Genomic DNA, 14033 nt, shown 5'->3' on the forward strand with positions numbered 1-14033 from the left:
GTTTTAAAAATCCTCGCCGTGCAATCCTGAAAAACAAACAAACAAACAAAAAAAACAAACAAAAAAACAAAAACAAAAAAGCTTCAGCAGCTTGGAAGGGCTTCTTTGTGTGTGTCTTATTAATCTATTTTATATTCACTTATAAAGCAATATTACATTTTACAAAGTTATTACTTAAAAAAAAGTACTTTGTACAAATTATTCTCTTCCCTGGCATGTACATTTGTATACCTACGGTTATGCCGTTTGCAAAAAGAATTTAAATATCATCTTTTTGTTATAACTCATACATTATTAGAGGAGTTATGACAAAATCATGGCTACAAAACTTGGAATACCAACATATTTGATCATGCATTATTTTGTTCTAAACAATGGAATAAACTGTTGGTCACATAGGCAGAGGCTGACATTTATTCTGGAATCCCACAGGCCATGGGATTCCCGTGAGATTCCCATGGGATGGGAGTCAACTTTACTATTCATTATGTGATTGGGACGGTACAGGATAAAAAGTTAATGGGAGCAGACAGGACCAGGAACCAACTAACTGGAAAAAAAAGAAAAAAAAAAAAAAAGAAAGAAAACAATGGACAGGTGCTGCCATTCTGTAGTTTTCCTTCAGCAAGCCTACACTGTAACTCAAGTCAAAAGAACTACACAGCCCAGAAGCCAACAGTGTTTCTGGCCTCTGCTTTCCTCCAGAATTCAAAGAAGAAGAGCAATGGATGGAACAAACACCGGCAAAGAAACCAGTGTGTTAAAAAGTGATTTGGAATGCAAAGTCAGAAATAATGACTTATCTATTAAGCTCACAGAATTGGGAGGGAAGTCACAAATATTACTGAACTTCAAGGGAGTTGAGTGCACCGGTGTTAACACGCTGTATGCTGCTTGTAAAACACGAGGAGAGGCGTGCCACCCTCAGTCCAGAAATGCACTTTTGTTCCTACATAGCAACATTTAAGATAAGAACGTGTTAGATGTTGGTTGAACATGATGATTTTTGGGCAGTGTTTTCCTGCAAATAGACAAATATTCAAGTGTGCTGAAGAATGAGAAAGTAGAATGATATGGCCGTTGTATTTTTTATTTTATTTAATATTTACATCATATGCACTTTTTTTTTCTTTTTCCAAAACTTAGGTACAGTATGTGAATTGTGAAGGTAATGATGCCTTTATGCACTTTTGTTCATTGAGGACAGTTCTCTTTCTTGGCACAGTTTGTTGTCATTTTAGCAATTTAAAACATAAAAGTAATGTCACTGTTTTAAGGGAAACAATTGGTCAGTAAATTAGCAAAATGCAACTTTATATGCTAAGTTTGGGTTTATTTAACTAAGGTAGGCATAGTGTGACCCGTGTTTTCTTTTTTTAATTATTATTATTTTTTTGCTGTAACTGACTTCCAAAAGAGCTAGAAACAGGGACTTAGCAGCTGGTCCTCTGTTGCAAAAATATAAGACCACAGGCAATGCATTATTTATGTTTTGTGCCTTTTAGCAAAGTTTTTCTTTTAATTTGGATTGAGGCAATAAGTGCCTGCCTACATTACCACAGATGAACTGTTCCTGTTGCCATATCTTTTGAAATAAAATTGTAGAACACAAAGTAATCTAAAAAAGAATGGGGAGATCAAATCCAATTCAGTGTATTGCTTAAAAACTAACGGAAGGAAAAAAAATGGGAGCAGTACAGGAACAGGAGTCATTCTGAATGGGCGCGGGATGGGAGTGAGAGTCATTTTACCAGAAGTGGGATGGGACAGGAATTTTTCTGTGGGAGTGGGATGAGACAGGAGTGAAAATCTACTCCCGTGTCACCCTCTAACAGGCTCACACACCGGACAAATAGCTAATATCCAATCACAAGGCAGCAACTCAATGCATTTCTGCATCTAGATGTGGTGAAGACGACTTGCTGAAGTTCAAACCGAACATCAGAATGGAGAAGAAAGGAGATTTAAGTGACTTTGAACGTGGTATGGTTGTTGGTGCCAGACGAGCTGGTCTGAGTATTTCACAAACTGCTGATCTACTGGGATTTTCACACACAACCATCTTTAGGGTTTATAGCAAATGGTCCAAAAAAGAGAAGATATCCAGTGAGCGGCAGTTGTGTGGATGAAAATGCCTTGTTGACGTAAGAGGAGAATGGACAGACTGGTTGAATGGGCGACTAGATGATGCTATCATATCAATATGGAGCAACATCTCTGAGGACTGTTTCTAGCACTTTGTTAAATCTATGTCATGATGAATTAAGGGAGTTCTGAAGACAAAAGGGGATCCAACCTGGTATTAGCAAAGTGTACCTAATAAAGTGGCTCGTGAGTGTATATACACCCATACACAATATTTTAAATAAAATAGTACTTAACATTCTTTATTCCATTTCCTTCCTAACAAAACTGTCCCTTGCATGATACCAAAAAGAATATACCGTATACTCGTATACTTAAAATATACTTCTTTAGTGTTGGTTCTGCAGTAATTTGGTGTTTCAATGTGAAACTATATTTCTACTTCAAGTTCTAAGGTTCAGTTTGTGAACACAACCCATCCTGATTAATTAAGGAACAATGCACTTGAACTGACTCAAGACCTGCCACATTTTAGGCATCCTAGAATGTTGGGGTGAAAAAGTATTGCTTAAAAGTTGACACTAATCAGTGCATCCATAAATGTAGACATGTCTGTGTCAATTCAACACACAATCAGAGGACACATTAAAAGAAACCATGTAATAAATGAGTGGAGAAACAATGAATGCTCCCATCCACAGGGCACCAGGGTCACAGAAAAGTCTGAGGCACATGGTGGTGGCCCTACACCGTACGATGACAATTAAAGTGTAAACATGAAGATACAACAGATTTTCACCTAGAAATTTTGTGAAGAGCGGGTCTGAAGCACATGGGGCAGTTCTAGATGGCACCAGCTTGGCAGTTCCAGATGCAACCTAATTTCCATCCAACCCCAAAATATGTAAAGAGGTAGAGTGCTGGTGTTACCTGGATGGGAAGAATGAAGCCCAAATACACCCAACTATGTTGTAGTTACCAACCAAGCTAAGGCTAACAGGCTAACTTTTGTTCAGGCATTTTGTTTGGCACATTTTCTGAGGACTAGGTGGTGGTTTTCATGGTGTTTTGGGTGCAGATATGGAAAACTATGTCCAGGATATTGCCTCAGCAACCAAGACAACATGCAGCTAATGTCACCAAGCTATCCATAACCCTGCTAATTAGCACTCACACAGAAATTATTTAATAAAATTTTACTCATTGGAAATACAGGAGATGGTCTACTGAATAGAACTGACTGTACAGCAAGCTGTATTATCTCTGGTATTTTTAACAAAATACTCAGAAAGGACAAACATGATCGGGCCCAAAGCACATAGCGGCCACTGCTAGCAGCTAGTCAGTAGCTGCCTTGAGACACTACACTCGCTGTTCTTCAAAGGAACCAAACTCCTAATTATTCATACCTTTATGGTTTCAAATAACTTAAACTGATGAGTTATATTAAAATTTAGCCGCATTCAGTTGCTGTGAATCAGGAAATTAGTTATGGAGAATAAAACCATTTCGTTGTAGTTGCCGTTTTTGTGCCAGGCTATAAACATGTTTATTTCTGCTGTACAGTTGCAACACCACCCATTTCCACTTAGGTCACACACAGGTGAATCAGGCTGATCCAGGTTAATACACAATATTTACACCAATGCGTTAATTTAAATTGGACAAACTGAATTCATTTGGCAGGTACCAACTGAAGAAATAGATTTAAGTTTTCTCTCTTTTTTCTAGGGCCACTAGACAGTGGCTAATCTAAAATGTGTCATTAATGAGTTAATTTTTAATTGATTCATAGCCATGTATAAAATAAACAGAGCCCAACAAATATATTGATCAACTGACTGGTTGGCCGATATGAGCAAATATATTGGTATCAGCTACATCTTTTTGCCAATATGAAATCTTTTATTTTACCCAATAAACAATGCATAAATCACTCTGGTTGTTGGAAATCATGCCAATACATAGTATGTCCAGCAGAGGGTGCATGATAGCATAATTACAAAGCTGTCAAGCATGGCTGGGACCCCCGTTACTGCTCAGTCACATTATGGACTGCATTCACACACACACCCCCCCCACCACCACCACCACACACACACACACACACACACACACACACACACACACACACACACACACACACACACACACACCGATGTCAGGGCGCTGCCATGCAAGGCCCTCGCTGTACACTGGCAACCACTTCATGATTAAGGGCCTTGATTTTCCGGCCTGAAGGATTTGAACAGAGGATCCTTGGTCATAAGCCCACTGCTTTAAACACTTGACCACAATGGTGAATATTTTGTCATAAAGATGAGATTATGCTGAAAAGGCTAAAAAAAAGAAGAAAAAAAAGAGCCTGATTTCCATTAGTGTACTTCAATACCTGCTTGCTGTCGTCCTTGAATTCTTTCAGTACTGTAATCCAACCTTTGCATATCTTATCATTAAACCACGATAACCGGAGACATTCACCAACAATTTTATGTGACCTTTAACCCTTATTCTTGACGTATATGGTTTTTCCACTGGCTTCACTCTGCTGAGTCCAGCAGTGAGTCAGCTTCAAAGGTAAAATGACTTCTTCTTTTTCTTCTTCTTCAGTATAACGGCCGGGTCACTGATCATGAACTAAAACAATGGCAGCATTGATTTCATTTGAGAGATAAACAGCCGCTCTTTATCTCTGTCATTATGTCAACATAACAGGAGGTAACCCTTCCAGGAAAGCCTCGGAAAGCTTTTGAATGCTTCAGTGATCTGCAGTGTTACAACGCTGAACACCAACATCTTTTCCCTTAAACCACAGAAATGTGGTTTTATCTCGTTATGTCATCATGTGTGAAGTGCAGACGGCACACAAAGAAGCCTCCAGATGGATTTTCTGAAAGGTCACTTTACACAACTTTCTTCTGTTTTTAAACCTCACACAAAATACAGTTTTGATGCATATACAGTACACAGCATTCCTGCAAAAATCTGATTTTTGGAAATTCCATGTTGCACACCCATAATTACAGCCTTCCTCAATTCCAGTGGCTTGGCTTGGAAAAACCAGGGAAGAAATGTGGTTAACCAAAATTTAAATGCAGATTTCCATTATTACTGTGATGACAATGAAACTTGCAATATGTTTGACAAGGTTAACTCACTAGCACGCAGACAGCTTTAGCAACCGTAAGTACAACTGCACATTTACCAGGTCCTGCCACCTGCAGAAGTTCTCGGGCGACTCTGCCATTGTGGGCGGCATCGGCAGGGACCAGGAGGCTGAGTACAGGAGTGTGGTGGACAGGTGTGTGGAGTGGTGTGGACTCAACTACCTGCAGCTCAACATATCTAAGACGAAGGAGCTGGTGGTGGACTTCAGAAGATGGAAGACCCATCCAAACCCAGTTACCATCAATGGAACTGAAGTGGACACTGTGGACTACTACAAGTAACTGGGTATCCACATAGACAGCAATCTGGACTGGACTGTAAACACAGATGCTGTGTATAAGAAAGGTCAGAGCTGACTGTACTTCCTCAGGAGGCTCAGATCTTTCAATGCCTGCAGAAACATGTTGTAGATGTTCTATCACTCTGTGGTCTCCAGCATCATCTTCTGCACTGTAGCGTGCTGAGTCAGCAGGCTGACATGAACAGATTCAACAAGCTCATCAGGAGAGCTGGCTCTGTCCTGGGGGTGGAGCTGGAGTCATGCCACACTGATGTCCTACCAGACCACCTTCAGTTGTAGACTGAGACCACCAAGGTGCACCACAGAACACCACAGGAGGTCTTTCCTACCTGTGACAATCACACTGTATAATTCCTCCCCCTTCTGCAGGACGAATATATAATGAACAGAGTCATTCAGAGTAAATTTGTTATCCTTGTTGTAAAAACATTGTTCACTGCTAACTGTGTCTGTACACTGGTGAATAATTTCCTTTGGGAGAAATAAAGTTGATTTTATCCTATCTTATCTTATAAATATTGTACACTGTTATAATCACAGTGCTCTGTGAGTGTAGGCACACGGTAGGTGGTGTTTGCAACAAGCTCACGCCATTTTAGATAATTTACTAAATCTCATTTCCGAAACATTGAATTTCATTTCCGACACACCATTCTCATTACTGCAATATTCAAATTGTTCAATTTTTAGAAAAATTATATTTGACTTGTAACTGTATTTACACAATTACTAGCACTTCTTATTTAATCTCTGCTACAGAAAAAAAAATACCTATCAGTTTTCAATAAAACATCCTAAAAACTAACAAAAATGATGTAAATTATCAAGTATGTTGCAGTAATGAGAGAAATGAAGAAAATGATAAAAAAAAATAATAAATATAAAAAGGCCATGTTTTGTGAGTAATATGTACACCTCTGAACATAAATGTTAATATTGTACTTTAAAAGTGAATAACAATTTACATTTTAAACCATATATTTGATCTAATGTCATGGTGCAGTAATGATATTTTTTCTGGTCTCCATGTCTAAAATGCCAATAAATATATAGAAAATATTCCCAAAAATGTTCTGAAAATAATGTTTATTAAGTTCAGACCTTAAGCTTAAAAGCTCAAAAGGAAATTTATCTTCAAATGCCTTTTCAAATGTTTGAAGTTCCTTTTAAATCTGGTTTTCATGAGAATCACCCATTCCTACAAATGCAATACAAAAAATTGGGAAATGTGTTTTCCACACAAAATTCCACTTTACAAGTAAATTCAGCTGCATCATTCCCCATAAAGTCAAAATTTCAGATGTCTTTGGAAGACACCATTTGGGTCTCTTGTCTTCAGTCTTTGTGACATAGTGGAATCATTACATTTTGTAAACTATACTGAAAAACTTAAGTGTCAAGTTAACTCGACTATGAACCCTTAACTGGACACACTGAGGACAGACCATAATTTCTCCAATTACAGGATGAGGGGAGAGAATCCCAGTTACCCCATCTGAGGTATACCCAGGATGTTACACTTCGATCAGGGTAAATGGGATTGATATTTAAACAGTTCTGTCCAACCCAAACTGAACCACTTTATCATCAGCTAAGGCACAACCCTTCCATCATGTTTAATCCATACTGGCTCCAATCTGTTTGTGTTAAACCATTATGACCTCCAGCTCAAGGTCACTCAAGGCCAAAGGCCATGTGCCCAATACAAGGTGATATATGACTTCATATGAGGGTTTAATAGTAACGATAGGTGTATCATAACCTTAATCTGGACCTTATGTCTCAAAAACTATCAAAGACAGAAGCCTAACAATTTTGCAAGTGTTATTGGGCCAAATAGCAATACTGCCAGAAAGTATGAAGCAAATCAGAGAAGGTCAGGTGTCGGGCATCTGTTGATTTCGCATGAAATGACCCTATATCTTATGAAACTGAATGCTTAAAACTCATCATTTATGAAAACAACTGCCCTATTGAGAACATCCACAAAAGCAATCAATCAACTGGTTTGATTTTGTGTGTTTGTTTGTTTTTCTTAAAAATTCTGTCTATATCACCATATCAGCAAGCGCAAATCATGGCATCTAGAAATCAAATAAAATCAGCAAGGTGGGACTACTGCAAAAGTGAGTCCAAACTCATTCAGTCAATGTTCCTGACTCAAGTTGACACAACATAACATACAAACTAATGAGCATGGCAAGTCCCGTGGACTTTACTCAGTCTTCAAGATCCTGTACAGTCACCTTCATCATTCAACCACATTAACTATTTAAACGAGCAAACTGTGTCAAAGGCACTGTGTGTCTTTTATATGCAAACGTCTACTGTATCTGACACACCTGCAGTCAATGCAGTGCTTAAAGTCTGACAGATTTAGGACAACTGATACCCACGAGCTGCTCCAGTACATCTGGGTCCTGACAGCCCATGAAAGAAAAGAATTCTTCCTTCTATGACACATTTCTTTTTTGGGGAAAACACAAACGGAAACACATGCTGTGAGAACTTCCCATTTCCGAACCATCTGCCTTTGCCCAGTGCTACTGATCAGGTGTGTGTTTATAGCAAAGAAAACGTGTTCTGCTTGCTCAGCAGCTATGACAACAGCAGCGTTCAGAGTTAAGATGTTGCCCAAGCAAAATGCTGATACTGCCGACACAGACGTGTCACAGTGACAACATGCTCAATGGCCCACGGGCTAAATGTGCACTACTGAAGGTTTCTGTTCACTATCTCCACCAAGAGAAAAACGGAAACAGATGTTGTTTTCCAAAATGTTTTAGTTTTCTAACCACTGCCCTTGACAACCCACACACTGTTATAAATGTTGCCAAAATTAAGCGAGGAAAAAAACAAAAAAAAAACCCATAATTCTAATAATCCTTAAGATGTCATCAAGGCCTTCCAATGGACCCTATAACCCTAATGTCATGTGTTGGAATTGATGTCACTTTATACAGTGGTTCTCCTCTTTCTTTATTTCTTTATGTCTGCCAGGTTTATAAATCCAAGACAGTCAACCCAAAATGTTAAAAAAAATAAAAAAATAAAATAAAATAAATAAATAAATAAAATTAAATTCAAGCAACCAATAAATACTTTAATGGACATTGCTACAGGTCCAAACCTGGATAGATAACATACTGGCTATCCTTACAACATTCACAGCTGTGCTGTATTGTCTAAAAATGTTTTCAACAAATTAGTTAAATTCAAGCAACCAATAAATACTTTAATGGACATTGCTACAGGTCCAAACCTGGATAGATAACATACTGGCTATCCTTACAACATTCACAGCTGTGCTGTATTGTCTAAAAATGTTTTCAATAAATAAGTTGAATTCAAGCAACCAATAAATACTTTAATGGCCATTGCTACAGGTCTAAACCTGGATAGATAACATACTGGCTATCCTCACAGCATTTACAGTTGTGCTGTATTGTCTAAAAATGTTTTCAATAAATAAGTTAAATTCAAGCAACCAATAAATACTTTAATGGACATTGCTACAGGTCCAAACCTGGATAGATAACATACTGGCTATCCTTACAACATTCACAGCTGTGCTGTATTGTCTAAAAATGTTTTCAACAAATTAGTTAAATTCAAGCAACCAATAAATACTTTAATGGACATTGCTACAGGTCCAAACCTGGATAGATAACATACTGGCTATCCTTACAACATTCACAGCTGTGCTGTATTGTCTAAAAATGTTTTCAACAAATTAGTTAAATTCAAGCAACCAATAAATACTTTAATGGACATTGCTACAGGTCCAAACCTGGATAGATAACATACTGGCTATCCTTACAACATTCACAGCTGTGCTGTATTGTCTAAAATGTTTTCAATAAATAAGTTGAATTCAAGCAACCAATAAATACTTTAATGGCCATTGCTACAGGTCTAAACCTGGATAGATAACATACTGGCTATCCTGACAGCATTCACAGTTGTGCTGTATTGTCTAAAAATGTTTTCAACAAATTAGTTAAATTCAAGCAACCAATAAATATTTTAATGGACATTGCTACAGGCCCAAACATGGATAGATAGCATACTGGCTATCCTTACAGAATTTATAGTTGTGCTGTATTGTGTAAAAATATTTTCAATAAATAAGTTAAATTCAGGCAACCAATAAATATTTTAATGGACATTGCTACAGGTCCAAACCTGGATAGATAACATACTGGCTATCCTTACAGCATTTACAGTTGTGTTGTACTGTCTAAAATTGTTTTCAATAAATAAGTTAAATTCAAGCAACCAATAAATTTTTAATGAACATTGCTACAGGTCCAAACCTGGATAGATAACATACTGGCTATCCTTACAGCATTTACAGTTGTGCTTGAGCAGTGAGTCCAATGCATGTCTAGGCCTCTACCTACATAAATACTATTCTCTGTGCACTTGCAGTTGTATGTGCAGAATGGGTTAAGAGTAGACATGTTTGAACCTCTACCACATACTGGCTATTCTTAGGGCACTACCAGTTACTGGGTGAATTCCACACAACTGATGGAGCTGCTGGTATATTTTATCAGTCACTTATACAATCCCACCTTAACCATAACCCTGACTTTAACCCATACTGGTGGTAGAACTGACACAGCTACCAACACAGATAGGGCACTTAACATTTAAACCAAAAACGGTACAGCTCAGAAGGAACTTTCATAGTCCATGGGCCAAGCAGGTCTTTGGTACCACTTAAGGGGCTCAAACAACACTTAAGATTCAAACTCAGTACACCATAACCTACACAAAACATGTATGATAACCACCCCAAGGTGATAGCTACAGCCAGGCAGGGATCAATGAAATTTAAAAATGGACCACTCATATTGAAAGGTGCACCACATTATTTATCTGGTCATAAAGTAGTAGTTTGTAGTCGTATACAGTTTGGACCATCTATGACTGAATGTTGCGGAGTTATGGGGCAAAAACAACAAAAACTGGAACAAAGGTCATTTTCAGTTTGTATGGGGTCAAAATTTAACAATGCTCCAATTTAGGTACAAAGTGATGCAAATTACTGGTTGAGCTAAACAGGACTAGCATGAACCATCTGTTATCCTTAGTTATCAAGTTACATGGTAACATACATCATAGAATGCAATGGGCGTTAACCTCGTTTGACTTTGGAGACCAAGAATTCAGCACAGTGAAAACTATTCCACTTGTTACTCCTATTTGCTCAACAATAATCTGCATCACAAAATTGGGCCAACTTGAACTTTTGACCCCTGTAAAAACTGAAATTGACCTTTGTCACCATTTTTGCTGTTTTTAATCCCCTTAACTCCAAAATGTTCAGTCACAGTTAGTCCAAACTAGACCCTGTGATCAGACAAATAATATACTTTCAATACAACTGGAGCAGTTTTACATTTTGACCCCTGTGCAACCCTTCATTGACCCCTACCTGGTTACAGCTGCCACCCTGGGATGATTACAGCTGCCAAATTCTATTGTGCCCAATGGAATGAACAATAACAATGTGATTAAATCTTTAGACATACACACACAAAACAAATCCACAAGGCTGTCACAACGACAACAGGGAACAAATACTCACCCGAGAACCTCAGTGTCACAAAGTCCTGCTTTTATACACAACATCCAGCTGCTCTGATTAAATTAATTTCATCAATCTGACCCAACATTTACAACAGTTCAATGCCCCAAAGAGGGCCCGCACCCCGTTTTGGGAACCACTGTCTGTCTTGCGTGTGTCCCCTGTCTATTTTCGTGTCATGACTTTAGTACTCACCGTTTAATAACGTAAACAGGGCAGCAGCGGGTTCCGGCGTGTTGTACAAACCGGGGTTTGAAACAGAAAGAGAAACAAAATATTAACCACCGAATGTGTCAAAATCTGAAGAACAAGAAATAACTTTATATTTGTTGAAGTTGTAGGAAAAGCGGCTCTTTGATGGTGTGAAACCGTCGAGCGGTTGGCGGCTCTGTAACTGAAGTTTTTGTTTGGTTTTTTACCTGACTTCTCTGAGATTCTGTGTCTCCCGGGACCCGGGATCCCGACGCGGACTCGTCCAGGTGGTTTTAAACAAACAAGACACCTGAGTCCGCTTCTCCCAGACGGAGCCAATTTTCCCCGCCCACTCGTGTTTCACAAAGGTTCTACGCCCCGCCCACAGCCCTCACTGACCCAGCACGTTCTCAGCGCCCCCTGCTGGACAATGTCATAAACCGGTGGAGCAGTGTTAAAATCCCCCACAGTGACCTCCGTTAAAAATGTTAAATTAATTAAAAAGCGATTTTTAATTTAATATATTGTAGGAAGAAAACCGATGCATCAAAGTGTCATCATAATTTTACTCAAGGCAATTTAAATGGAATTTTTTTTTTCTTGGTGCAGAGCATTATTATTATTATTATTATTATTATTATTATTATTATTATTATTATTATTCTTATTATATAATATAAATATATTATACAATAATAATATTATATATTATTATTATTAATATTATTATTATTATTAATAATAATAATAATAATAATAATAATAATAATAATAATTTGATGTAATACAGTGAGGAAAATAAGTATTTGAACACCCTGCAATTTTGCAAGTTCTTCCACCTAGAAATTATGGAGCGGTCTGAAATTTTCATCTTAGGTTCATGTCCACTGTGAGAGACATAATCTAAAAAAAAAAAAAAAAAAATCCGGAAATCATAATGTATGATTTTTTAATAATTTATTTGTATGTTACTGCTGCAAATAAGTATTTGAACACCTGTGAAAATCAATGTTAATATTTGGTACAGTAGCCTTTGTTTGCAATTACAGAGGTCAAACGTTTCCTGTAGTTTTTCACCAGGTTTGCACACACTGCAGCAGGGATTTTGGTCCACTCCTCCATACAGATCTTCTCTAGATCTTTCAGGTTTGGAGTTTCAGCTCCCTCCAAAGATTTTCTATTGAGTTCAGGTCTGGAGACTGGCCAGGCCACTCCAGGACCTTGAAATGCTTCTTACGGAGCCCCTCCTTAGTTGCCCTGGCTGTGTGCTTGGGGTCATTGTCATGCTGGAAGACCCAGCCATGACCCATCTTCAATGCTCTTACTGAGGGAAGGAGGTTGTTTGCCAAAATCTCGCAATACATGACCCCATCCATCCTCCCTTCAATACGGTGCAGTCGTCCTGTCCCCTTTGCAGAAGAGCACCCCCAAAGTATGATGTTGCCACCCCCATGCTTCACGGTTGGGATGGTTTTCTTGGGGTAGATCTCATCCTCTAAACATGGTAAGTGGAGTTGAATCCAAAAAGCTCTATTCTGGACTCATCTGACCACATGACCTTCTCCCATGCCTCCTCTGGATCATCCAGATGGTCACTGGTGAACTTCAAATGGGCCTGGACATGTGCTGGCTTGAGCAGGGGGACCTTGCTGCCCTGCAGGATTTTGAACCATGACAGCATCATGTGTTACTAATGTAATCTTTGTGACTGTGGTCCCAGCTCTCTTCAGGTCATTGACCAGGTCCTCCTGTGTAGTTCTGAGCTTTCTCAGAATCATCCTTACCCCACAAAGTGAGATCTTGCATGGAATCCCAGACCGAGGGAGATTGACAGTCATCTTGTGTTTCTTCCACTTTCTAATAAATAATCATAACAGTTGTTGTCTTCTACCAAGCTGCTTGCCTGTTGTCCTGTAGTCCATCCCAGCCTTGTGCAGGTCTACAGTTTTGTCCCTGGTGTCCTTAGACAGCTCTTTGGTCTTGGCTATGGTGGACAGGTTGGAGTGTGATTGATTGAGTGTGTGAACAGGTGTCTTTTATACAGGTATCAAGTTCAAACAGGTGCAATTAATACAGGTAAAGAGTGCAGAATAAGAGGGCTTCTTAAAGAAAAATTAACTGGTCTGTGTGAGCCAGAATTCCTGCTGGTTGGTAGGTGTTCAAATACTTATTTGCAGCAGTAACATACAAATAAATTATTAAAAAATCATACATTGTGATTTCTGGATTTATTTTTTAGATTATCTCTCTCACAGTGGACATGCACCTAAGATGAAAATTTCAGACCCCTCCATGATTTTTAAGTGGGAGAACTTGGAAAATCGCAGGTTGTTCAAATACTTATTTTTCTCACTGTATATCAGACTCCAAGGTACAATGAATGTTTTCTTCTTCTTCCAGCTGTTCCCGTCAATCGTTTCCATCTCACCCTGTCCTCTGTATCTTCCTCTGTCACACCAACCACCTGCATGTCCTCCCTCAGCACATCCATAAACCTCCTCTTTGTCCTCCCTCTTCTCCTCCTGCCTGGTGGCTCCATCCTCAGCATCCTTCTCCCTATATACCCTGGGTCCCTCCTCTGCACATGTCCAAACCATCTCACCTCTCGGACATTGTCTCCAAACTGTTCCACCTGAACTGTACCTCTGTTCAGGTATTTAAACTCACCTGCTTTTACCACCTCTACTCTTT

This window comes from Thalassophryne amazonica, chromosome 12 (assembly GCF_902500255.1).
Source record: "Thalassophryne amazonica chromosome 12, fThaAma1.1, whole genome shotgun sequence".
Taxonomy (NCBI): Eukaryota; Metazoa; Chordata; class Actinopteri; order Batrachoidiformes; family Batrachoididae; genus Thalassophryne; species Thalassophryne amazonica.